The sequence below is a fragment of the Oncorhynchus masou genome, unplaced genomic scaffold, assembly GCF_036934945.1.
Source record: "Oncorhynchus masou masou isolate Uvic2021 unplaced genomic scaffold, UVic_Omas_1.1 unplaced_scaffold_1125, whole genome shotgun sequence".
Taxonomy (NCBI): Eukaryota; Metazoa; Chordata; class Actinopteri; order Salmoniformes; family Salmonidae; genus Oncorhynchus; species Oncorhynchus masou.
Window position 1 is genome coordinate 152,983 of NW_027000987.1, and position 25,985 is coordinate 178,967.

Sequence of the window (25,985 nt, forward strand, 5' to 3'; positions counted from 1 at the left end):
GTTGTGGTTGTGTTGTACTCAGATATGGGAGGTTGTGTTGTATTTAGATATGGGAGGTTGTGTTGTACTCAGATATGGGAGGTTGTGTTGTACTCAGATATGGGAGGTTGTGTTGTACTCAGATATGGGAGGTTGTGTTGTACTCAGATATGGGAGGTTGTGTTGTACTCATATGGGAGGTTGTGTTGTACTCAGATATGGGAGGTGTTGTATTTTGATATGTTGTTGTGTTGTACTCAGATATGGGAGGTTGTGTTGTACTCAGATATGGGAGGTTGTGTTGTACTCAGATATGATATGGGGGAGGTTGTGTTGTACTCAGATATGGGAGGTTGTGTTGTACTCAGATATGCAGGGAGGTTGTGTTGTACTCAGATATGAGGTTGTGTTGTACTCAGATATGGGAGGTTGTGTTGTACTCAGATATGGGAGGTTGTGTTGTACTCAGATATGGGAGGTTGTGTTGTACTCAGATATGGGAGGTTGTGTTGTACTCAGATATGGGAGGATGTGTTGTACTCAGATATGGGAGGTTGTGTTGTATTTAGATATGGGAGGTTGTGTTGTACTCAGATATGGGGTTGTGTTGTAGGGGAGGTTGTGTTGTACTCAGATATGGGAGGTTGTGTTGTACTCAGATATGGGAGGTTGTGTTGTACTCAGATATGGGAGGTTGTGTTGTACTCAGATATGGGAGGTTGTGTTGTACTCAGATATGGGAGGTTGTGTTGTACTCAGATATGGGAGGTTGTGTTGTACTCAGATATGGGAGGTTGTGTTGTACTCAGATATGGGAGGTTGTGTTGTAGATATGGGAGGTTGTGTTGTACTCAGATATGGGAGGTTGTGTTGTACTCAGATATGGGAGGTTGTGTTGTAGATATGGGAGGTTGTGTTGTACTCAGATATGGGAGATATGGGAGGTTGTGTTGTACTCAGATATGGGAGGTTGTGTTGTACTCAGATATGGGAGGTTGTGTTGTATTTAGATATGGGAGGTTGTGTTGTACTCAGATATGGGAGGTTGTGTTGTACTCAGATATGGGAGGTGGGAGGTTGTGTTGTACTCAGATATGGGAGGTTGTGTTGTACTCAGATATGGGAGGTTGTGTTGTACTCAGATATGGGAGGTTGTGTTGTACTCAGATATGGGAGGTTGTGTTGTACTCAGATATTGTGTTGTACTCAGATATGGGAGGTTGTGTTGTACTCAGATATGGGAGGTTGTGTTGTACTCAGATATGGGAGGAGGTTGTGTTGTACTCAGATATGGGAGGTTGTGTTGTACTCAGATATGGGAGGTTGTGTTGTACTCAGATATGAGAGGTTGTGTTGTACTCAGATATGGGAGGTTGTGTTGTACTCAGATATGGGAGGTTGTGTTGTACTCAGATATGGGAGGTTGTGTTGTACTCAGATATGGGAGGTTGTGTTGTACTCAGATATGGGAGGTTGTGTTGTACTCAGATATGGGAGGTTGTGTTGTACTCAGATATGGGAGGACGTGAATCTGAAGTGGAACCCTGATGATTATAGTGGAATTAAGAAGATCAGAATTCCTTCTACAGACATCTGGCGTCCCGACCTCGTGCTCTATAACAAGTAAGAACCAGTCCATCTTTTACTTTGACCGATGTACAGTATTCATTGACTTGCTGAGGCCTATGAGATAAGACCTCTTCAGAAGCTAGTCTATTCCTGAAGGGCAGCTAGTGATAGAGACCAAAGGGGATTACATTGAAATGTTTTCTTTATTTAAACTTTATTTAACTGGGCAAGTCCGTTAAGAACAAATTCTTATTTACAACGACGGCCTAAGCCGGCCAAACCCTAACACGGACGACGCTGGGCCCATTGTGCGCCGCCCTATGGGACTCCCAATCAAGGTCGGTTGTGATACAGCCTGGAATCGAACCAGGATGTCTGTAGTGACGCCTCTAACACTGATATGCAGTGCCTTAGACAGCTGCGGCTTTAACCCCAAACAGCAAGCAATGCAGATGTAGAAGCACGGTGGCTAGGAAAAACTCCCTAGAAAGGCAGGAACCTAGAAAGAAACCTAGAGAGGCACCAGGCTCTGAGGGGTGGCTAGTCCTCTTCTGGCTGTGCCGGGTGGAGATTATAACAGAACATGGCCAAGATGTTCAAACGTTCCTAGATGACCAGCAGGGTCAAGGTCACAGTGGTTGTCGAGGGTGAAACAGGTCAGCACCTCAGGAGTAAATGTCAGTTGGCTTTAAATAGCCGAACATTCAGAGTTAGAGACAGCAGGTGCAGTAGAGAGAGACAGTCATAGGTGAAATATTATAGTTAGTGGTTTTATCATTTGATTATGCTATGTTTAGAAAGCATATAAGTCATTTCAAGCCTTAGTCATACAGTTTTGTTGAATAGGAAATACATCATATAATATATTTCATATTTATATCAAATTTGTTTCATATTTGTACTGTGTACTTATGTCCTCCAAAGGGATGACACCTCAGCAATGTACAACTATTTTTACCAGAAAGGTGAGATGTTAGCCTTTGCGTATGCAACATTACTAGTTATTGTTTATGGCCCTCTCATGAAATAATATATTTTGGGAATTACGTGGATTAAATTTTTGATGACATTTAGTTACATTTAACTGGTTGTCTTTAATCTACCTCAACTTTTGTCTATCACCCATGAAACAACATGTTTGGCATAATTGAGTTGTTTTCAGCATTCCCTGATGATCTAATCAGGCTAACACAATTCCCCATGGGAATCTATTGATTCTGATGCTAATGTGTGAAATAGCAAAATTACGTACTTACCTAATTTGTTTGATATTAATAGTAAACGATTATATATTTAACTAAGAGTAAGACTGGCCTGCTAAAGCTGAGTTTTCATGGTGTCCACTCTAGCTTCCTGTAGCTAGTCTGGGCACTGAGGACATGGGTTATACTAGAGGGTGGTACATCTGTCCTGACACATTATATTCTATGATCAGTGGGGCACTGAGGACATGGGTTATACTAGAGGGTGATACATCTGTCCTGACACATTATATTCTATGATCAGTGGGGCACTGAGGACATGGGTTATACTAGAGGGTGATACATCTGTCCTGACACATTATATTCTATGATCAGTGGTGCACTGAGGACATGGGTGATACTAGAGGGTGATACATCTGTCCTGACACATTATATTCTATGATCAGTGGGGCACTGAGGACATGGGTGATACTAGAGGGTGATACATCTGTCCTGACACATTATATTCTATGATCAGTGGGGCACTGAGGACATGGGTTATACTAGAGGGTGATACATCTGTCCTGACACATTATATTCTATGATCAGTGGTGCACTGAGGACATGGGTGATACTAGAGGGTGATACATCTGTCCTGACACATTATATTCTATGATCAGTGGGGCACTGAGGACATGGGTTATACTAGAGGGTGATACATCTGTCCTGACACATTATATTCTATGATCAGTGGGGCACTGAGGACATGGGTTATACTAGAGGGTGATACATCTGTCCTGACACATTATATTCTATGATCAGTGGGGCACTGAGGAAGATGTATTCCATGGACAGGATGTGGGGTGGTTTTAACTGAGATAGAGATCGCCTGGAGGAACAGAACAAAGGCCTCAGTATTTCTGATTATCCTGGCATCTGGGACACAGCAGATGACCAGAGGATGAACCCAAAGTGGCTTATGGTGCCCCCGATCTATATGGGAGGGGTGGAACAAAGTATTCTGGATAGTAGCTATATAAACTGTGCATTGTCTGTAAAGGGAAGGCTCTCAGTCCAATGGTCAAGACTGTTGGGCTGACAATTTCATTATTGCAATAATTAATAATCAATATTAAATAAAAATGATTGTTTGAAGAAATGACCAAGTCTCTCTCAGTACTGAATTTCCACGTCATTTGTCAATTTATCCCTGCAGTGCAGATGGAGACTTTGGTTAGCTTAGCGGGCTAACGCAAGAGCCCATAGGAATCCATTGACTCCGATGCTAACGAGTCAATCCTCTCCACTTCCTGCAGTGCAGATGGAGACTTTGGTTAGCTTAGCAGGCTAACGCAAGAGCCCCATAGGAATCCATTGACTCCGATGCTAACGAGTCAATCCTCTCCACTTCCTGCAGTGCAGATGGAGACTTTAGTTAGCTTAGCAGGCTGACGCAAGAGCCCATAGGATTCCATTGACTCCGATGCTAACGAGTCAATCCTCTCCACTTCCTGCAGTGCAGATGGAGACTTTGGTTAGCTTAGCAGGCTAACGCAAGAGCCCCATAGGAATCCATTGACTCCGATGCTAACGAGTCAATCCTCTCCACTTCCTGCAGTGCAGATGGAGACTTTGGTTAACTTAGCAGGCTAACACAAGAGCCCATAGGAATCCATTGACTCCGATGCTAACGAGTCAATCCTCTCCACTTCCTGCAGTGCAGATGGAGACTTTGCAATCGTCCATGAGACCAAGGTGCTGCTGGAGCACACAGGTCTGATCACCTGGAACCCTCCGGCCATCTTTAAGAGCTACTGTGAGATCATTGTGCTTCACTTCCCTTCGACCTGCAGAACTGCAGTATGAAGCTGGGGACATGGACCTACGACGGCAACCTGGTAGTGGTCAACCCGGTAAGAAGTTTGAAAAGCACAAATATCCAAAAAGCACATCTGAAAATGTTCCAAGAATCCTATGAAAATGAGTATAAATAGTAACAATCCCATTAAAAGGAGTAGAAATAAAAGCAATCCCATGAAAAGGAGTAGAAATAGTAACAATCCCATGAAAAAGAGTAGAAATAGAAGCAATCCCATGAAAAGGAGTAGAAATATTAACAATCCCATGAAAAGGAGTAGAAATAAATGCAATTCATGAAAATGAGTAGACATATTAACAATCCCATGAAAAGGAGTAAAAATAAACGCAATCCATGAAAAAGAGTAGAAATATTAACAATCCCATGAAAAGGAGTAGAAATAGAAGCAATCCCATGAAAAGGAGTAGAAATAGAAGCAATCCATGAAAAAGAGTAGAAATAGTAACAATCCCATGAAAAGGAGTAGAAATAGAAGCAATCCATGAAAAAGAGTAGAAATAGTAACAATCCCATGAAAAGGAGTCACAATAGTAACAACCCCATGAAAAGGAATAAAAATAGAAGCAATCCCATGAAAAGGAGTAGAAATAGAAGCAATCCCATGAAAACAAGTAGAAATAGAAGCAATCCCATGAAAAGGAGTAGAAATAGAAGTAATCCCATGAAAAAGAGTAGAAATAGTAACAATCCCATGAAAAAGAGTAGAAATAGTAACAATCCCATGAAAAAGAGTAGAAATAGAAGCAATCCCATGAAAAGGAGTAGAAATAGAAGCAATCCCATGAAAAGGAGTAGAAATAGAAGTAATCCCATGAAAATGAGTAGAAATAGTAACAACCCCATGAAAAGGAATAGAAATAGAAGCAATCCCATGAAAAGGAGTAGAAATAGAAGCAATCCCATGAAAAGGAGTAGAAATAGAAGCAATCCCATGAAAAGGAGTAGAAATAGAAGTAATCCCATGAAAATGAGTAGAAATAGTAACAATCCCATGAAAAAGAGTAGAAATAGTAACAATCCCATGAAAAAGAGTAGAAATAGTAACAATCCCATGAAAAAGAGTAGAAATAGAACAACGCCATGTAAAAGGAATAGAAATAGAAGCAATCCTGAAAAGGATGCTCCCACATAGTTTAAACAAGCCTTTCCAACATAATGTAGAAATTGTGTATATTGGAGGAAAAGGGAAAAAATAGAAGTCATCCCATATGAACTAATAAAATATATCTTATCCCAATTTAACCAGTAAACTATTGACCCTAATCCCATGAAAATGAGTAGTCCCCCAATCTATGACAAAGAGTCCTGACCTGAGTAACTTCCCATGGAGAGTGGTAGTAACAACGCCATGTAAAGGAATAGAAATAGGTGCACCCTGCTGTATGACTCCCACATAGTTGGAAACCTAGCCTTTCCTGACTAATGTGCCTATTTGTGTATATTGGACGGGATCATCCCCTGCATGCTGTTCTCCTTCCTGACTGGACTGGTCCTACCTCCCCACTGACTCTGGTAGGCCTGCTGTTCTCCTTCCAGAAACTAGACTGGTCTTTGTACCTGCCCCCTGTCCCCCCCACTCTCTGGTAGGCCTGCTGTTCTCCTTCCTGACTAGACTGGTCTTCATCCCCACTGACTCTGGTAGGCCTGCTGTTCTCCTTCCTGACTAGAGCTGCACTGGGTGACTCTGGTAGGCCTGCTGTTCTCCTGACCTGACCCTACCTGGTCTATCTACCTCCCACTTCCTGACTCTGAGGCTAGGCCTGCTGTTCCCTACTTCATCGTCCCCACTGACTCTGGTAGGCCTCTGTCATCCCCCCTGACTCTGGTAGGCCTGCTGTTCTCCTTCCTGACTGGACTGGTCTTCTACCTCCCCACTGACTCTGGTAGGCCTGCTGTTCTCCTTCCTGACTGGACTGGTCTTCTACCTCCCCACTGACTCTGGTAGGCCTGCTGTTCTCCTTCCTGACTAGACTGGTCTTCTACCTCCCCACTGACTCTGGTAGGCCTGCTGTTCTCCTTCCTGACTGGACTGGTCTTCTACCTCCCCACTGACTCTGGTAGGCCTGCTGTTCTCCTTCCTGACTAGACTGGTCTTCTACCTCCCCACTGACTGACTCTGGTCTGGTAGGCCTGCTGTTCTCCTTCCTGACTAGACTGGTCTTCTACCTCCCCACTGACTCTGGTGACTCTGCTGTTCTCCTTCCTGACTAGACTGACTCTGGTAGACTTGCTGAAAATTCAAATTCACAAATTTCCCCACATTTACATATAATGGAAATGTGTCTTTTCTTGGCTGACTCACGTAGTGTACAATACATTTAAAACAACAATCCCCACAAGCCGTGGACCAATTGCTCTTGGGTCTGTCGAACGCTTTCACAAAGGCAGTAACAGTTTCTCATTAAATAGTCCTGAAAGTGTTACCAGCTGTTTGAATAGATCAAATATGTCAGTGGTTTTAGAGTAGTATTGCTGCAGTGTATTGTTGTGTTTGACTCCTCTAACCATGTCTCTGTATGTAAGAAGATGACCCTGTCTATATGTCCTGCTGTCTCCGACTGTGGTCTTGTTGTTGTTGATGTTGTTGTTGTTGTTGTTGACTCCAGTGTCTCTGTTCCATACAGGTGAGAAGATGACCCTGTCTATCTGTCCTGCTGTCTTCAACTGTGGTCTTGTTGTTGTTAATGTTGATGATATTGTTGATGTTGTTGTTGTTGTTGTTGACTCCAGTTTCTCTGTTCCATACAGGTGAGAAGATGACCCTGTCTATCTGTCCTGCTGTCTTCGACTGTGGTCTTGTTGTTGTTGTTAATGTTGATGTTGTTGTTGATGTTGTTGTTGTTTTTGATGATGTTGTTGATGTTGATGTTGTTGTTGTTGACTCCTGTGTCTCTGCTCCATACAGGTGAGAAGATGACCCTGTCTATCTGTCCTGCTCTCTCCAACTGTGGTCTTGTTGTTGTTGTTGTTGACACCAGTGTCTCTGTTCCATACAGGTGAGAAGATGACCCTGTCTATCTCTGTCCTGCTGTCTCTCACTGTGTTTCTGCTGGTCATCGTGGAGCTCATCCCCTCCACCTCCAGTGCGGTGCCTCTCATTGGGAAGTACATGCTCTTCACCATGGTCTTCGTCATAGCCTCCATCGTCATCACCGTCATCGTCATCAACACACACCACCGCTCTCCCAGTACACACACAATGCCCCAGTGGGTCCGCATAGGTAGGTCAACCGACCGACCGACCGACCGATCGATCAATAAATCCATCAGTCAGTCAGTCAATCAGTCAGTCAATAAATAAATCAGTCAGTCAATCAATCAGTCAATCAAACAGTCAGTCAGTCAGTCAGTCAATCAATCAATCAGTCAATCAATCAATCAGTCAGTCAGTCAGTCAATCAGTCAATCAATCAATCAGTCAGCCAGTCAGTCAGTCAGTCAGTCAATCAGTCAGTCAATCAATCAGTCAATCAGTCAGTTAATCAGTCAGTCAGTCAATCAGTCAATCAGTCAATCAATCAATCAATCAGTCAGTCAGTCAATAAATCAGTCAATCAGTTAATAATCAGTCAGTCAATCAATAAATCAGTCAGTCAGTCAGTCAGATAGTCAGTCAATAATTCAATAAATAAATTAGTCAGTCAGTAAATAAATAAATCAGTCAGTCAGTCAATAAATAAATGAGTCAGTCAATCAATAAATCAATCAGCCAGTCAATCAAGATAGGTCAACCAACCGACCGATCGATAAATCAATCAGTCAGTCAATCAGTCAGTCAGTCAGTCGGTCAATAAATCAGTCAATAAGGCAGTCAATCAGTCAGTCAATAAATCAGTCAGTCAATAAATCAGTCAATAAATCAATCAGTCAGTCAGTCAATAAATCAATAAATCAACAAATCAATCAGTCAGTCAATCAAGGTAGGTCAACCAACCGACCGACCGATCTATCGATCAATAAATCAATCAGTCAATCAGTCAGTCAGTCAGTGAATAAGTTAGTCAGTCAATCAGTCAGTCAATCAATCAGTCAATAAATCAGTCAGTCAGTCAGTCAATAAGTTAGTCAGTCAATCAGTCAGTCAGTCGGTCAATAAATCAGTCAATCAGTCAATCAATTAATCAGTCAATAAATCAATCAATCAGTCAGTCAATAAATAAATAAATCAGTCAGTCAGTTAATCAATCAGTCAGTCCATCAAGGTAGGTCAACCAACCGACTGACCGATCGATAAATCAATCAGTCAATCAGTCAGTCAGTCAATCAATCAGTCAGTCAGTCAATATATCAATCAGTCAGTCAGCCAGTCAATAAATCAGTCAGTCAGTCAATAAATAAATCAGTCAGTCAGTCAGTCAATAAATCAATCAGTCAGTCAATCAATAAATCAATCAGTCAGTCAATCAGTAATTTAGTCAGTCAATCAATCAGTCAATAAATCAATCAGCCAGTCAATCACGCAGACAGTCAATCAGTCAGTCAATGAATAAATCAGTCAGTCAGTCAATCAGTCAATATATCAATCAGTCAGTCAATCAATAAATCAATCAATCAATCAATCAAGTAGGTAGACTAGGTACAATGGACAAAGTGAATGTCAGCACATCTCATTCCTAATTTAGCGATGTCAGTACAACATCTAGTGGTGTCCTAGTTTTCAGACCCCTTGGTGTGATGGCCGTGACATTGGATTGTCACGCTCCCCCCTAAATTCTCTGTGTATTCAGTTGGGCTTTTGGGGTTTTCTCTTGGCTGCACTGCCACCTGGTGGTGCTAATGCAATATGTCATGTATTTTGTCAGGTGTTAGTGACATTCTGCTTTCGGCCATTTAGAACAGTGGTTCCCAACCTTTTTGGGTTACTGTTCCACCAACGGAATTCTGCTCTGCCCGGAGTACCCCTGAAGTACCCCCTCTTGTGCATTTGACCAGTATGCCGGTGGTTTCATGAGTCTTCTCAGGTACCATATGGGGAAAGACCAAGTACCCCCAGGGGTCCTAGTACCTCTGGTTGGCCACCACTGATTTAGAACCCCGCAGCTCTCAGCAGCCTCTCTAGCGGGGCTCTCCTTTGAGAGACAGGAAGTCGTTAAGAACAGTCTGTCTGTCTGTCTGTCTGTCTGTCCTATTTCTGACTTTAGCTGAGTCATTTGAGTAATGTCATGTCAGGTTAGTCAGTTTATTCATTGAGTACTCATGGTTTTATGGTTGATGTACGTGATCTTGATTATCATGAAAAATATGTTAGTCCCCCAATACAGTATTATGTGCTTTACAGTACTTTGTGTTACTCATTACAATGTATTTATAATCATTCATGTACTATATATAACTTGTGTTACTCAATACAATGTATCTACAGTAATTAGTGTACTGTATATAACTTGTGTTACTCAAGACAATGTATCTACAGTAATTAGTGTACTATATATAACTTGTGTTACTCAATACAATGTATCTACAGTAATTAGTGTACTGTATATAACTTGTGTTACTCAAGGCAATGTATCTACAGTAATTAGTGTACTATATATAACTTGTGTTACTCAAGACAATGTATTTATAATCATTCATGTACTGTATATAACTTGTGTTACTCAATACAATGTATTTACAGTAATTAGTGTACTATATATAACTTGTGTTACTCAATACAATGTATTTACCATAATTGATTTACTGTACATTTCTTTGTGTTACTCATTACAATGTATTTACAGTAATTGATGTACTGTACAGTACTTTGTGTTATTCGTTACAATGTTTTTACAGTAATTGATTTACTTTACATGACGTCTTGTTACTCATTACAATGTATTTTCCTGTATTTCAGATTTTCATCGACACCATCCCCAATTTCATGTTCTTCTCGACAATGAAGCGTCCATCCAGGGACAGGCAGGAGAAGAGGATCCACCCGGCTGACTTTGACATCTCCGACATCTCGGGCAAGCCTGCCCCTGCCTCTGTCACCTTCCAGTCCCCCATCACCAAGAACCCGGATGTCCGCAGTGCCATCGAGGGGGTCAAGTACATCGCAGAGACCATGAAGTCATGAAGTCTGATGAAGAGTCCAACCGTCCGTCTGTCCGTCTGTCTGTCTGTCTGTCTGTCTGTCTGTCTGTCTGTCTGTCTGTCTGTCCGTCTGTCCGTCTGTCCGTCTGTCCGTCTGTCTGTCTGTCTGTCCGTGTAAGAATAGGATCTCAGAAAGCATTTATGGAACTCATGTCTGTCTGTCTGTCTGTCTGTCTGTCTGTCTGTCTGTCTGTCTGTCTGTCTGTCTGTCTGTCTGTCTGTCTGTCTGTCTGTCTGTCTGTCTGAGTCTGTCTGTCTGTCTGTCCGTCCGTCCGTCCGTCCGTCCGTCCGTCCGTCTGTCTGTCTGTCCGTCCGTCTGTCTGTCTATCTTTTGAGCTTTCATGTTTTAATGTTGTGTGGCTAATACAAAAACGAATTGTCTTGAAAATGTTAATGACTCAACTCTCTCTCTATTCTCTCCTCACATCACCTCCCTCTCTCTCTCTCTCTCTCTCTCTATTCTCTCCTCTCCTCACATCACCTCTCTCTCTCTATTCTCTCCATTCTCTCCTCACATCACCTCTTTCTCTCTCTCTCTCTCCTCACCCCCCCCCCCTCTCTCTCTCTATTCTCTCCTCTCCTCACATCACCTCTCTCTCTCTATTCTCTCCTCACATCACCTCTCTCTCTCTCTCTCTCCTCACCCCCTCTCCCTCTCTCTATTCTCTCCTCTCCTCACATCACCTCTCTCTCTCTATTCTCTCCTCACATCACCCCTCTCTCTCTCTCTCTCTCTCTCTCTCTCTCCTCACCCCCTCGCGCTCTCTCGCTCTCTCCTCACCCCCCCTCTCTCTCTCTCTCTATTCTCTCCTCACATCACATCTCTCTCTCTCTCTCTCTCTCTCCTCACCCACCCTCTCTCTCTCTCTCTCTCTCCTCTTTCTCTCTCTCCCTCACCCCCCTCTCTCTCTCTCTCTCCCTCTCTCTCTCTCCTCACCCCCTCTCTCTCTCTCTCTCATCTCTCCTCTCTCTTCCCTCTTTACCTTTCACCCCCTCCTCTCTCTTCCCTCCTCTCTCTCCTCACTCACCCCTCCTTTCCTCCTCTCTCTCTTCCCCCCCACCCCCTCCTCTCTCTCCTCTCTCCCCTCCTCTCTCCTCCCTCACCTTTCACCCCCTCCTCTCTCTTCCCTCCTCTCTCTCCTCACCTTTCACCCCCTCCTCTCTCTTCCCTCCTCTCTGTCCTCACCTTTCACCCCCTCCTCTCTCTTCCCTCCTCTCTCAGGCTGCTGAGGAGTGGAAGTTTGTAGCCATGGTCCTGGACCACATCTTGCTGTGTGTGTTCATGGCTGTGTGTATCATCGGCACCATGGGAGTGTTCGCTGGACGCCTCATTGAGCTGAGCATGCAGGGCTAAAGGAGAGGCCTAGCCGGAGTCATCGTGCTCTGGCCACACCCTGGTTCTCCCGCTCGCTCTGACACCTGTCTGCTGTGCCTCTACCCCGACTCATCTGGAAATGACAATCAATCGATTGATTGGATCGTTGATTGAATGTAACTGGTCCAGTGAGGTGTGTTGTTATTGTTAGCTTCTTTTCTGCATGGAGATTACAGTGTAAAATATGGACATTCACGGCACTCGGCGTTGAGAAGGTGTCCCCCTGTCAGCTGTATGAGACTTGATGGATTGTGTTTAAGGAACGATGGTTAACCTACCCAACGAGGGGATTCCTTTATTTCTAACCATCCTTCCTCACGTGGCTCGAAGGATGCAGAGTATGTTGGTTTAACAAACTCTGCATAATGGCTCTGATTGGGAGCACTCTGGCACTCTTATGGCACTGTAGATGAGGGAGGTCACATTATGGCACTGTGGATGAGGGAGGTCACATTATGGCACTGTGGATGAGGGAGGTCACATTATGGCACTGTGGATGAGGGAGGTCACATTATGGCACTGTGGATGAGGGAGGTCACATTATGGCACTGTGGATGAGGGAGGTCACATTATGGCACTGTGGATGAGGGAGGTCACATTATGGCACTGTGGATGAGGGAGGTCACATTATGGCACTGTGGATGAGGGAGGTCACGTTATGGCACTGTGGATGAGGGAGGTCACATTATGGCACTGTGGATGAGGGAGGTCACATTATGGCACTGTGGATGAGGGAGGTCACGTTATGGCACTGTGGATGAGGGAGGTCACAAGCAGCTGGTAGTGCATCTCGCTGTTGTTGCATGATCATTATTGACGATCAGAAGACCAGTTTGAATGAGTTTCTCAACGTTGATTTAGAAGTGGTCCTGTCTTGTGGATGGGCTGTTGCTTATTCAATAAAGATGACAGTGCAGGGGCTGCTGGGAAACTACATGATGTTCTATCTTGTCCGATGTTAGGGTTTTCTCTCCTCCTTCTGCCAAATGTCATCATGGTTCTATTTTTAGATTTGGTTAAATAGATGTGGACAATAAAATCTACTTCCAGATAAGCCTGTCTTTTTGTATTGTGTTTTTTTACATTGACAGGGACGGCATGAACTCTGGTTAGGAAAATATTTGTGCATGTCATTTTCTCCATTAAGAAGATAAACTGTGCGCCTGGGTCCTCTTTCTGTTGAATAAATTATTAAATGACCTTATTTTAACGTATTATTTTAGATTTTCCAGTAGTCAACACGTATCTGTTCTGTTCTCCTCTCATCGGTAAACGTCTTTATGCACAGAACCAACGGTTCAAACTTGGACAAGATGCACATCTGGAAATATTGCATCACCGCAAAGGCCCCGGATTGGAGAGAGAAAGCATTAAATTCTCCCAGTCGGTTTTACGAAAACAGTCTTTCGAGCGACATGACAAACACGACGCTCGAAGATTTGGACAGAAACGTAAGTTATAGAGGGATGGCAGATTGATAAAACATCAAATTGCACTCTTGATTGTATGCATGTAATTTAAAAGTTCCGGGTACAATGTGGAAATCCCGATGAAGCGGAAATCCTGAGCCAAAGTTGTGTTTACGGCGAAGGAGTGGCTCACACTGTCTCCAGAAGTAAGTCGATGTTTATGTTATGTTGAACTTGAGTACGAGATCGATTTTTCAAAGTTTTGGGATTCTCAATTATAATTACGCAAATAACTGAATTTCAAAACATGTTTGCAATGGATGGGATGGCAGCAGCAACACCTTGAGTGGTCACATCTGTTGGGACACCCTTGCTTATAAAACATTTTTTGAGGACAAATGGAAACATGGTAGCGTTATGTTATGATATCTCTGTTTTTATTTTTGTATTCAATTTGTCTTGAGTTGTAATCAGATGACATCATGCGTTATTCTCTGCTTGGTGGTTATGAAGTCTGCGTTGGCATGGATACTTGCACGATGAGAAGAAAAACAAGCCTAATCTGAGTTTTAAAGTCATTGAGTTATTGCTATACAGTAGCTTTCATTATGTAACCTGTGCTCGTGGATTTTGTGCAGCTCACACAGTCAGTCAGTATACCTCGTGTACACACACTACCGTAGAGTGCAGTAAACCAATATCTGTTTAAACTGTACCAAACCATACAGCGTTTGGCTTTACGATTCCCATCACAGACAGCTTTATGACTTTTTATGGAGTCACTCGTCACTGTAGCCAAGGAATGTAGACTTTCCCACAGCTCTGAAATGTCATCTGAGCCATAGTGGACATTGACTGATTGACACGCAGACATACGTATTACAAACAAACGGCGTGGACATTGACTCATTGACACGCAGACATACGTAGTACAAACAAACGGCGTGAACATTGACTCATTGACACGCAGACATACGTAGTACAAACAAACGGCGTGGACATTGACTCATTGACACGCAGACATACGTAGTACAAACAAACGGCGTGGACATTGACTCATTGACACGCAGACATACGTAGTACAAACAAACGGCGTGGACATTGACTCATTGACACGCTGACATACGTAGTACAAACAAACGGCGTGGACATTGACTCATTGACACGCTGACATACGTAGTACAAACAAACGGCCCACTATTCCCAATATAGTGCACAAACCTTTTTTCTTTTTCAATATTTTTTTTTAAAATATTTTTTTTAAAAATTTGACCCCTTTTTCTCCCGATTTCATTGTATCCAATTGGTAGTTACAGTCTTGTCTCATAGCTGCAACTCCCATACAGACTTGGGAAAGGTGAAGGCCGAGAGTTGTGCGTCCTCTGAAACACAACCCAGCCAAGCCGCACTGCTTCTTGACAAGCCGCACTGCTTCCTGACTGGCGACTGTGTCAGCGTGCACTACGCCCGGCCCCCCCACAGGAGTCGCTAGTGAGCGATGGGACAAGGACATCCCTGCCGGCCAAACCCTCCCAGACGACGCGAGTGGACTACCTTTCACCAGGCCCACCTTCCACCAGGCCCATAGTACACTACCTTCCACCAGGCCCATAGTACACTACCTTCCACCAGGCCCATAGTACACTACCTTCCACCAGGCCCATAGTACACTACCTTCCACCAGGCCCATAGTACACTACCTTCCACCAGGCCCATAGTACACTACCTTCCACCAGGCCCATAGTACACTACCTTCCACCAGGCCCATAGTACACTACCTTCCACCAGGCCCATAGTACACTACCTTCCACCAGGCCCATAGTACACTACCTTCCACCAGGCCCATAGTACACTACCTTCCACCAGGCCCATAGTACACTACCTTTCACCAGGCCCATAGTGGACTACCTTTCACCAGGCCCATAGTGGACTACCTTTCACCAGGCCCATAGTGGACTACCTTCCACCAGGCCCATAGTGGACTACCTTCCACCAGGCCCATAGTGGACTACCTTCCACCAGGCCCATAGTGGACTACCTTCCACCAGGCCCATAGTGGACTACCTTCCACCAGGCCCATAGTGGACTACCTTCCACCAGGCCCATAGTGGACTACCTTTCACCAGGCCCATAGTGGACTACCTTTTTCACCAGGCCCAGGCCCATAGTGGACACTACCTTTCACCAGGCCCATAGTGGACTACCTTTCACCAGGCCCATAGTGGACTCCCTTTCACCAGGCCCATAGTGGACTCCCTTTCACCAGGCCCATAGTGGACTACCTTTCATCAGGCCCATAGTGGACTACCTTTCACCAGGCCCATAGTGGACTACCTTTCACCAGGCCCATAGTGGACTACCTTTCACCAGGCCCATAGTGGACTACCTTTCACCAGGCCCATAGTGGACTACCTTTCACCAGGCCCATAGTGGACTACCTTTCACCAGGCCCATAGTGGACTACCTTCCACCAGGCCCATAGTGGACTACCTTCCACCAGGCCCATAGTGCACTACCTTCCACCAGGCCCATAGTACACTACCTTCCACCAGGCCCATAGTACACTACCTTTCACCAGGCCCATAGTGGACTACCTTTCACCAGGCCCATAGTGGACTACCTTCCACCAGGCCCATTTTACACTACCTTCCACCAGGCCCATTGTGGACTACCTTCCACCAGGCCCATAGTACACTACCTTTCACCAGGCCCATAGTACACTACCTTCCACCAGGCCCATTGTGGACTACCTTTCACCAGGCCCATAGTGGACTACCTTTCACCAGGCCCATAGTACACTACCTTTCACCAGGCCCATAGTACACTACCTTCCACCAGGCCCATAGTACACTACCTTTCACCAGGTCCACCTTTCACCAGGCCCATAGTGGACTACCTTTCACCAGGCCCATAGTGGACTACCTTTCACCAGGCCCATAGTACACTACCTTTCACCAGGCCCATAGTACACTACCTTTCACCAGGCCCATAGTACACAACCTTTCACCAGGCCCATAGTGGACTACCTTTCACCAGGCCCATAGTACACTACCCTCCACCAGGCCCATAGTACTACCTTTCACCAGGCCCATAGTACACTACCTTTCACCAGGCCCACCTTCCACCAGGCCCATAGTACACTACCTTCCACCAGGCCCATAGTACACTACCTTTCACCAGGCCCATAGTGGACTACCTTCCACCAGGCCCATAGTACACTACCTTTCACCAGGCCCATAGTACACTACCTTTCACCAGGCCCATAGTATACTACCTTTCACCAGGCCCATAGTACACTACCTTCACCAGGCCCATAGTGGACTACCTTCACCAGGCCCATAGTGGACTACCTTTCACCAGGCCCATAGTGGACTACCTTTCACCAGGCCCATAGTGGACTACCTTTCACCAGGCCCATAGTGGACTACCTTCCACCAGGCCCATAGTACACTACCTTTCACCAGGCCCATAGTACACTACCTTTCACCAGGCCCATAGTACACTACCTTTCACCAGGCCCATAATGGACTACCTTTGATCAGAGCACTATGTAGTCGAAGTACTATAGTTCAACCTATGGGCCTTTGGCCAAAAGTAGTGCACTATGTAGGGAATATGGTTCCATTTGGGACGGAGACCCATACTGCTCGTTCTCCTTTACTGTCGTTATGGTGTTTCATGGAAAGGACTAGGAAAGGTGCTCCATTATCAGTCAATACCATGCCGTATAGTAAACTCACTCACTCACTCCAATCATTCAAACCTGGAATCCTAAACAAACTTTGTTGAACTGTGGTTTTAGTATTAACATTCCACAGTGGTAAACTTTGACCAGGCCTTGTGTTCTCTCGTTGCCTGGGGAACCTGCTTCAGAGTGATGTGTTCCCTAGAGGCCGTCCCTGGTCTGTTACAGTACTGAACCTGCTTCAGAGTGATGTGTTCCCTAGGCCCATAGTCTGTTACAGTACTGAACCTGGCCTTCAGAGTGATGTGTTCCCAGAGGCTGTCCCTGGTCTGTTACAGTACTGAACCTGCTTCAGAGTGATGTGTTCCCTAGAGGCCGTCCCTGGTCTGTTACAGTACTGAACCTGCTTCATAGTGATGTGTTCCTAGAGGCTTCCCTGGTCTGTTACAGTACTGAACCTGCTTCAGAGTGATGTGTTCCCTAGAGGCTGTCCCTGGTCTGTTACAGTACTGAACCTGCTTCAGAGTGATGTGTTCCCTAGAGGCCGTCCCTGGTCTGTTACAGTACTGAACCTGCTTCAGAGTGATGTGTTCCCTAGAGGCCGTCCCTGGTCTGTTACAGTACTGAACCTGCTTCAGTGATGTGTTCCCTAGAGGCCGTCCCTGGTCTGTTACAGTACTGAACCTGCTTCAGAGTGATGTGTTCCCTCGAGGCCGTCCCTGGTCTGTTACAGTACTGAACCTGCTTCAGAGTGATGTGTTCCCTAGAGGCTCCCTGGTCTGTTACAGTACTGAACCTGCTTCAGAGTGATGTGTTCCCTAGAGGCCGTCCCTGGTCTGTTACAGTACTGAACCTGCTTCAGAGTGATGTGTTCCCTAGAGGCTGTCCCTGGTCTGTTACAGTACTGAACCTGCTTCAGAGTGATGTGTTCCCTAGAGGCAATCCCTGGTCTGTTACAGTACTGAACCTGCTTCAGAGTGATGTGTTCCCTGGAATCTGTCCCTGGTCTGTTGCAGTACTGAACCTGCTTCATAGTGATGTGTTCCCTGGTCTGTTACAGTATTCCCATTCTTCAGAGTGGTAAACCCTGGTCTGTTACAGTACTGAACCTGCTTCAGAGTGATGTGTTCCCTAGAGGCCGTCCCTGGTCTGTTACAGTACTGAACCTGCTTCAGAGTGATGTGTTCCCTAGAGGCTGTCCCTGGTCTGTTACAGTACTGAACCTGCTTCAGAGTGATGTGTTCCCTAGAGGCCAGTCCCTGGTCTGTTACAGTACTGAACCTGCTTCAGAGTGATGTGTTCCCTAGAGGCCGTCCCTGGTCTGTTACAGTACTGAACCTGCTTCAGAGTGATGTGTTCCCTAGAGGCTGTCCCTGGTCTGTTACAGTACTGAACCTGCTTCAGAGTGATGTGTTCCCTAGAGGCCGTCCCTGGTCTGTTACAGTACTGAACCTGCTTCAGAGTGATGTGTTCCCTAGAGGCTGTCCCTGGTCTGTTACAGTACTGAACCTGCTTCAGAGTGATGTGTTCCCTAGAGGCCGTCCCTGGTCTGTTACAGTACTGATCCTTGTTTGGAGTTGAGTCTTCCCTGGCCTGTTACAGTGCTCCCATTCCTCATACCAGGAGGTAAGCAGACAAACTGGTCTGACCATTGTGGATGGACAGCTGGAGGGTAACTGCATGTTTCAGAGATCTACTGTAAATGGCAAGATGTTTGTCTCCAGAGCTATAACACAGAGTTTTAAAATGTATTCATGTAATCTCTGGCTATGAGAGCGAGCCTCTCGTCCTGCAATAGACAGGTCTGCAGAGAAGAGAGGAAGCTTCCTTCACTTCCTGTGTAACCAACCCACGTGACCAACTCAGCTCAAGCACATGGCGGCGAGGGTGTTTGTGGGCGATATTCGTATTCACTTCAGCTTCCTGATAGTATGAACAAGGAGGCAGTAACATTAATACTCACAAGGCATACTTGTACACTGAGCATACAAAACATTAAGAACGTGACAGATTGACCAAGTGAATCCAAGCTATGATCCCTTATTGATGTCACTAGTTAAATCCACTTCAATCAGTGTAGATGAAGGGGAGGAAGGGTTAAACAAGGATGTTTTTAAAGCCCTGAGACAGTTGAGACATGGACTGTGTACCATTCAGAGGGTGAATGGCCAAGGTAGAAGATGTGTCTTTGAACAGGGTATGCTAGGAGGTGCCAGGTGATACCAGTTTGTGTCAAGAACTGCAACGCTGCTGGGGTTTTCACACTCAACAGTTTCCTGTGTGTATCAAGAATGGTCCACCACTCAAAGGACATCCAGCCATCTTGACACAACTGTGGGAAGCATTAGAGTCAATATGGTCCAGCATCTCTGTGGAACACTTTCTACACCTTGTAGAGTCCAGGCCCCAACACATTGAGGGGAAAAGTATGTAAGGTGTTCTTAATGTTTGGTAGAGTCAGCATTAGTAAGGTGTTCTTAATGTTTGGTAGAGTCAGCATTAGTAAGGTGTTCTTAATGTTTGGTAGAGTCAGCATTAGTAAGGTGTTCTTAATGTTTGGTAGAGTCAGCATTAGTAAGGTGTTCTTAATGTTTGGTAGAGTCAGCATTAGTAAGGTGTTCTTAATGTTTGGTAGAGTCAGTATTAGTAAGGTGTTCTTAATGTTTGGTAGAGTCAGCATTAGTAAGGTGTTCTTAATGTTTGGTAGAGTCAGCATTAGTAAGGTGTTCTTAATGTTTGGTAGAGTCAGCATTAGTAAGGTGTTCTTAATGTTTGGTAGAGTCAGAATTAGTAAGGTGTTCTTAATGTTTGGTAGAGTCAGTATTAGTAAGGTGTTCTTAATGTTTGGTAGAGTCAGCATTAGTAAGGTGTTCTTAATGTTTGGTAGAGTCAGTTAGTAAGGTGTTCTTAATGTTTGGTAGAGTCAGCATTAGTAAGGTGTTCTTAATGTTTGGTAGAGTCAGCATTAGTAAGGTGTTCTTAATGTTTGGTAGAGTCAGCATTAGTAAGGTGTTCTTAATGTTTGGTAGAGTCAGTATTAGTAAGGTGTTCTTAATGTTTGGTAGAGTCAGCATTAGTAAGGTGTTCTTAATGTTTGGTAGAGTCAGCATTAGTAAGGTGTTCTTAATGTTTGGTAGAGTCAGTTAGTAAGGTGTTCTTAATGTTTGGTAGAGTCAGCATTAGTAAGGTGTTCTTAATGTTTGGTAGAGTCAGCATTAGTAAGGTGTTCTTAATGTTTGGTAGAGTCAGCATTAGTAAGGTGTTCTTAATGTTTGGTAGAGTCAGCATTAGTAAGGTGTTCTTAATGTTTGGATAGAGTCAGCATTAGTAAGGTGTTCTGGAGATAATGTTTGGAGATAGAGTCATCTGCAGATAGTAGAGGTACAGTTCTGGAGATGTAGTTTGGAGATGTAGAGGGTATCTGAGATGTAGTCAGTATCTGGAGATAGAGGGTACAGTATCTGGAGATGTAGAGGGTTGGTATCTGGAGATGTGCAGTATCTGGAGATGTAGAGGGTAGTATCTGGAGATGTAGAGGGTACGGTATCTGGAGATGTAGATTGTTCTGGAGATGGAGAAGGTATCTGGAGATGAGAGGGTACGTATCTGAGATGTAGAGGGTACGGTATCTGGAGATGTAGAGGGTACGTATCTGGAGATGTAGAGGGTACGGTATCTGGAGATGTAGAGGGTACGGTATCTGGAGATGTAGAGGGTACAGTATCTGGAGATGAAGAGGGTCTGGACATGTATCTGGAGATGTAGAGGGTACGGTATCTGGAGATGTAGAGGGTACGGTATCTGGAGATGTAGAGGGTACGGTATCTGGAGATGTAAGAGGGTACGGTATCTGGAGATGAAGGAGGGTACGGTATCTGGAGATGAAGAGAGGGTATCTGGAGATGTGGAGATGGAGATGTAGAGGGTACGGTATCTGGAGATGTAAGAGGGTACGGTATCTGGAGATGAAGAGGGTACGGTATCTGGAGATGAAGAGGGTATAGTATCTGGAGATGTGTCAAGGAGTTGTTTGGACTGTGACTGTATCTGCAAACTGTATCAAATTGGCATCTGAGTCAAAGCATTAGCCTACACAATGCAAGGGGGGGTCACGCGTGTGTGTGACAGAGCGAGCGTGAGCGTGTGTGTAAGGCTGCTGACTGAGTTGAAAGAGAGGAAGTATGACTGAAAGCTGAACACAGGAAGTGGCTCTGACTCTGAGTAAAGCTATTTTAGCAGGAGAGGAGAGCTCTCTCTCTCTTGACAGCAGCTCTCTGAGGAGAGGAGGGTCTTCAATCTGCATCAGAGGACAGACTTCAGTGAGAGAGAGAGCGAAGAAGAAGCAGCCTGTGATGCTCACATGACAGTGTGACTGAGACCACTAGATGAGAGGTGAGGTTTTGACTTTCACAGGAGAGGACAAACTGGAGGGGAGGGAGGGAGGGAGGGAGGGAGGGGGAGGAGAGAGAGGAGAGAGGAGAGAGAGAGACTGCTGCTCAGCTCAGACTGTGTGACTGTGAGAGAGAGAGAGATAGAAACTGCTGCTCAGCTCAGACTGTGTGACTGTGAGAGAGAGCCTAGATGAGAGGATTTGTAGCTTTCACACCTCTGTCTCTCTCTCTGTCTCTGTGTCTCTCTCTCTCTGTCTCTCTCTCTCTGTCTCTCTGTCAGTTCATGACACAGCAAGTTGAGGAAGTGATATACAGTAACATGGGGTTGGACTGAATGTGGAACTGTGACTTCTCCAATGTGTTAGGAGGGGAACCAAATTAAGGAAGCTACCTATCGCTGTAACTTTGCCCGTTCTCTGGAAGAATCATTTCGAGAGCTACCTAAGAGAGTGAATTTGCAGTCACCTTTTTGGGCACAACTTCCGTGAGTAGATGTAATAATTGTTTAATATATTGTGGTAATCCATTTGATACATTCATACAATATATGATATGTTTCCATAGTCTTCGCTCAGCTCCTGTTCTTTCTCTTCTGACAGTTGAGATTTCTCCTCAGATTTCTCCTCTGTGTTGGTGTTCTGACAGCTGTTTAATGGAGGAAAAGGGAACCATTGTAGTGTGAATTTAACTTGCGACTTTGTTTCCTGTCTTCCTGGGGAACATTAGTGGCTGCACTTTGCCAGAAATGCTGTTGATGTTGGCAGAACGCTCTTTAAAGGGATAGTTTGGGGTTTTGGCAACGAGGTCCTTTATCTCCTTCCCCAGAGTCAGTTAATGTGTGTAATTCTGTCCTTGAGCTGTTCTTGTCTAATGATGTTCTGTATTATGTGTCATGCTCTGAGTGGACCCCAGGAAGAGTAGCTGCTGCTTTTGCAACAGCTACCGGTCTGCTGTTAACGTGCTCTGTGAGATAGACATGAGTGCCTGGAACCCCCTTCTATGTATAATACTGTATGTTTTCTTCAATTTGTTCTGGACCTGGGAACTGTGAAGTGCAATGACTGGAAGTCAATGGGAACAGCTATCATGGTCGCGGAACTACCTTTACTTTCTTCACACTCGACGCAGAGACAGAGAAATGGTGTCCACGAGTTCCTCCGACTCTGGGGAAGAAATCCCCAAACTATCCCTGTTTTCAATCGTTAGACCTGTGGTCACCTACCGGTCGATCGCCATCTCCAAGGCATTCCTAGTTGATCTCCCAAGGCATTCCTAGTTGATCTCCAAGCCATTCCTAGTTGATCTCCAAGCCATTCCTAGTTGATCTCCCAAGGCATTCAAGTTGATCTCCCAATTCCTAGTTGATCTCCAAGGCATTCCTAGTTGATCTCCAAGGCATTCCTAGTTGATCTCCCAAGGCATTCCTAGTTGATCTCCCAAGGCATTCCTAGTTGATCTCCCAAGGCATTCCTAGTTGATCTCCCAAGGCATTCCTAGTTGATCTCCCAAGGCATTCCTAGTTGATCTCCCAAGGCATTCCTAGTTGATCTCCCAAGGCATTCCTAGTTGATCTCCAAGGCATTCCTAGTTGATCTCCAAGCCATTCCTAGTTGATCTCCCAAGGCATTCCTAGTTGATCTCCCAAGGCATTCCTAGTTGATCTCCCAAGGCATTCCTAGTTGACCTCCCAAGGCATTCCTAGTTGACCTCCCAAGGCATTCCTAGTTGACCTCTCCAAGGCATTCCTAGTTGATCTCCCAAGGCATTCCTAGTTGATCTCCCAAGGCATTCCTAGTTGATCTCCCAAGGCATTCCTAGTTGATCTCCCAAGGCATTCCTAGTTGATCTCCCAAGGCATTCCTAGTTGATCTCCCAAGGCATTCCTAGTTGATCTCCCAAGGCATTCCTAGTTGATCTCCCAAGGCATTCCTAGTTGATCTCCCAAGGCATTCCTAGTTGATCTCCCAAGGCATTCCTAGTTGACCTCCCAAGGCATTCCTAGTTGATCTCCCAAGGCATTCCTAGTTGATCTCCCAAGGCATTCCTAGTTGATCTCCCAAGGCATTCCTAGTTGATCTCCCAAGGCATTCCTAGTTGATCTCCCAAGGCATTCCTAGTTGATCTCCCAAGGCATTCCTAGTTGATCTCCCAAGGCATTCCTAGTTGATCACGCCGGGATGATGAATGAAGTGCACCTTGATTGCCTTCCATTTTGAACCATTTCATGTGTCTGAAGGGAGAACTCCGCCTACCCGGCAGGCCCAGAGGGCAAATCAAGTGAACCTATAGGCCAACCACTGGCCAATCAGATAGCTCAGACTACAGTGTCTGTCCAGTTTCCTCGAGCCATAGACTGTAAAAAAAGAGACTGTAAAAAGAAGCCTCGAACGCACAGCAAAGTTGATAATGTGAGATTTGAAAACTTTTAAAAATCATCACTAGAGAAAGACTCAACGAATACAGCAAAGAGATGCAGTTTTTATGAATAAATTAATGTTTAAGTTGGTATTCAGCACCGTCAACACTCGGTTCAACACTTTTATAAGCCATAAAATACGTCTTCTCCCTACTTCCACTCGCTACAACCAGCATCGAAGCTGCAATGAATGAATATAGCAAAGTGTTTCCAGGAAGCTTGTGTTGTTATTAGTGGCTTGTCTATCTTTTCATATCAGAAAGAATGGATATTTCACCTTCTCTGGTTGTTGGGATAACAACAGGAACTGGTGCAGGAGGCAGAAAGAATGGGGTAACAACAGGAACTGGTGCAGGAGGCAGAAAGAATGGGGTAACAACAGGAACTGGTGCAGGAGGCAGAAAGAATGGGGTAACAACAGGAACTGGTGCAGGAGGCAGAAAGAATGGGGTAACAACAGGAACTGGTGCAGGAGGCAGAAAGAATGGGGTAACAACAGGAACTGGTGCAGGAGGCAGAAAGAATGAGACTCAGAGCTGCAATACGTCACTTTAGGTGACCCGACCAAATTCACATAGAAACGTGTTTATATAGATCTGTCTCATTGCAAGCAAGTCTAAGAAGCAGTAGATCTGTTCTATGTGCTCTATTTCGTCCCGTTCTTAAGTTTAGTTTTTTTGCGTCTTTTACTTGTGGTTTTGTACACCAGCTTCAAACAGCTGAAAATACAACATTTTTGTTTATGGAAAATATATTTCACAGCGGTTTAGACGATACAATGATTCTCTACACTATACTTCCTTGTTTTGTCACATAAACTGAAAGAACTATTAGAATTTTAACAACCAGGAAATGGTGGAGTGATTTCTGCATAGTGCATCTTTTTAAAGTTTCGTCATCAGCAGGAGGACTACCTTTTCTCAGAGGAGAGAGGGTGAGTCAGGTGAGAGGCAGGTGACTGCAGCTCCCTCAGACTGACCATCAGATGCAGGCCATCAGTCCAGTACAGCAAAGAGGAAGTAAATGATTACGATCACTCAGCTGTGCCTCACTAGTAATACAACCAATCATCTATTACCAGTGTGGTCATATACAGTACCTCAAATGTTGAAATAGTTTCTAAATGGAAGAACAACATTGGTAGGGCAAATCAAGCATAGACAATATGTAGGGATAATGTATTGGGCCTGTAGCCTACTGAACAAACCTCATTGTTACAGAACTGTGTTTAACTGCTTCATGTTGCATAGACTTATGTTTTTGGAGTTATGTTTAACAAAACAACAACAGAGCGGTAGATCTCTGAGCGGTAGATCTCTGAGCGGTAGATCTCTGAGCGGTAGATCTCGGCTTTCACTTTGACTCAAAGTGATCTTGACTCAGAAAAGTTTGATGACCTCTACCTTAGACTAATTACCTCAGTGTGGAAGCTGTGGGAAGTGGCCTTCCTCTTCCCTTATTCTAGGAACGTCTGGTAATGTACTACAGGGGTTTATTTAAAGTCTCCCCTGTGTGGGTCAGCATTGCCACATAACTCTACTCTAGCTAACGTCCCATACAGGATGTTAGCTTAGCTACTCAGCACGGTTTCTCTCTGCCCGGACACACACACACACACACACACAACCCACACCCACCACTCCAGTCCAACCACAACCCACACCACACTCAGTCCAACCCATCACTGCTGTATTATACAGTCCAGTCCTGTGAGAGAAGCGTCCAGCCTCCTACCTAGTCCCACCCACATCCCTGTGAGGTACAACGGGGCCCGTGAGGGGGGGAGAGGGGGGATGTTTTTGGCAGTGCCACCGGATGTCCTCTACTCTGCACTGCCACTATGGTCGATCTCTCCGGTGTTGCTGTTCCTTTAACAACTGTTGTCATAAACGTTTTGAGAATACTTTTGTTGAATCAAAGTAGAACCATAATGGCGTGTAAACGGTGGTGTTGTTGTCTCCAGGCTGTTTATTCACCTCTATAACTGCTAGCGGTGTCGTTGTCTCCAGGCTGTTTATTCACCTCT

General features: G+C 44.9%; 1 pseudogene; it reads left to right on the forward strand.

Moving 5' to 3' along the window:
• LOC135529235 (acetylcholine receptor subunit alpha-like) overlaps positions 1-13,104 on the forward strand; it is a 17,170-nt pseudogene extending 4,066 nt beyond the window's left edge.
• The last annotated feature ends 12,881 nt before the right edge of the window (positions 13,105-25,985 follow it).